Source organism: Perca flavescens, chromosome 13, assembly GCF_004354835.1.
Source record: "Perca flavescens isolate YP-PL-M2 chromosome 13, PFLA_1.0, whole genome shotgun sequence".
NCBI classification, from domain to species: Eukaryota; Metazoa; Chordata; class Actinopteri; order Perciformes; family Percidae; genus Perca; species Perca flavescens.
In genome coordinates this window covers 13,079,650-13,081,847 of record NC_041343.1, presented here as the reverse complement: position 1 = coordinate 13,081,847, position 2,198 = coordinate 13,079,650, and positions in this window count along the sequence as shown.

Below are 2,198 nucleotides of genomic sequence, written 5' to 3'. Positions count from 1 at the left end.
CTCCGCTCTCTTGTGGTGCATGTGTTTGTGTCTTTTATTGAGCCTTTTACAATTTGAGAGGTACCTCGATGCATTAGTGTCACAATTTGCGAGCCTCAATGTTGAAATTGGAACTTCATTGTTGAAAGTGCTTTTTCTGATTGTAGTTTACGAAGCCACACAATAGCGGCAAAATTAATATGGTCACAACAATGGAGCCCGGCGAATCAATATAGTTTTGTTGGTTAAGATTTTCAGTATTATGTGAAAATCTATGAATGACAGTTTTTTGAAAAGCCGAGCTGCACTTTGCTGTCATCTGACAAAATACAGGCTATTATTATCCACATTTTTCACTGTGGAGTAGTGGAGTGTGCTTTAAACTATTTTCCTGATTGACAACTTGCTAAACAAACCCAACAAGGCATGAATATATGGCTGCTGCTCCCAAAAGATAATCAAGAGGGCCATGCTTATTTTTTAACTCTGCTCTCAATGAAGCATCCTTCTAATAAAGAACATACATATACATATTGCATGCAGAAAGACCTCTGATGTAGTAACTAGAAGCTGTAGTATTTAGGCTCTGATGCAGCTGACTCTGAAAAACATCAATTATTTACAGCATATCCGTCGTGAGTGACTGCACTCTTTTGGTAGAACACTTTTGTCACAGTATCTGTTAACCTGTGTGGACGGCCCAGACATTATAATGTTACGACGCCATCTTGTGGCTGCTTAGCTGTAGAGCTACTGTAAGAAGAGGTCACGTCTCACTACTCACTTTGGATTATCATGTGTAATTTGATTAAAAAGTGAAGTTTGTTCCCCTTTCCTGTCCACTCCTTACATTCCACATTCAACTCTGAGGTTATTGGGTTTATTCTCACAAGTTGTGTGATGACTGCTCTATGTTCAGATCATAGACTGTAATATACAGTCTATGGTTCAGATGCCTTACTGAAATCAAATCTGGTGCCACAAATCTTTTTTAAGACAGTTTACACCAGAGCCGTATATGAGCTACAGTGCATCTTCAGTCTCCACCATCACCATCGCCTCAAAGTATAGCACATGGTCTAGGCTGCTGTACATATCTATGCTTACTGCCTATACTGTATAATGACACATATTTTCAAACATGGAATAGCACATCTCACTGATCTCTTGTGTCATTCAGAGGAATGTGGTTTTGGCATTAATTTGTATAATTTATGTGATTGTTTGATGTGTATTCAGTACAGTGGCACTACTACAAGTTCTGCAGCCTGAGCACAGGCTGAGAGGATGGATATGTGGGATGTTTCCTAACATTATGCAACACATTTGACTGAATGACGCATACCACTGTAATTGTAGCTTATTAGCCTTTTCATTGATACTGTCACATAAAGCTCTCATAAAGAGAATATTAGCCTACTGACCTGCATTTGCTATCCTTTGTGAGTTATCAGTATTGTTAGTAATGGAAATTGTGTTGCAATGTATAACCTGATGATTCTATGTGCCTACTTTACAACACAGTAAGAATATAGGCTATATGCCCACAGTATGTAGTTTGCCTATCCTCTTTTTCGTTATTGTATTTACTGAGGGGCACTTAACTATGCATGAAGTTCAATTTATTTGTCAGTAAGGAGTAGTAGCAGTATTGCCTCTGAAAACAGTTGTGTAATGACTTTTGTGGCTCCGGAGGAGCTTCACAGAAAAGCCCGTGTTACAAACTGGTTGTGTTGAGAGATGGAGGTTTGAGGCAGGTAATGTCAAAATGAAAGACACTATTAAAGTTGCATTATGGGAAGTGTAGGATGCAGTGTTTTTAGGACTTCAATAGGGACTACAAGTCAGGAGATATCTGCCTCTGCTGCTTTAATTTTGACCAAAATCTGTTTCTCACAAGCCCCCAAACTTTATAAAAGTAAAATAATAAATTGGAGTACACCCTTTAAGTCATTTTAATTGACCGGATAAATATTTATTTTTTCAAATTATGTTTATAATTAAAGTTAGACTTTGATTCAGTGCTGGTTTTGGTGTAATGTCAACCGGCCACAGGTCACTCCAATGAGGTCACTCAATCCAAGTTACACACTCCTCTGAGGGAATGTTTCTCTATTGTAGCACTTTACCCCCATCTCATCTCTTCTCATGATCATGCCAGCATGAAATGCTGCTTTATTTTTTCAAACATTTTCAGATGATATGCAAACAAACCTGTT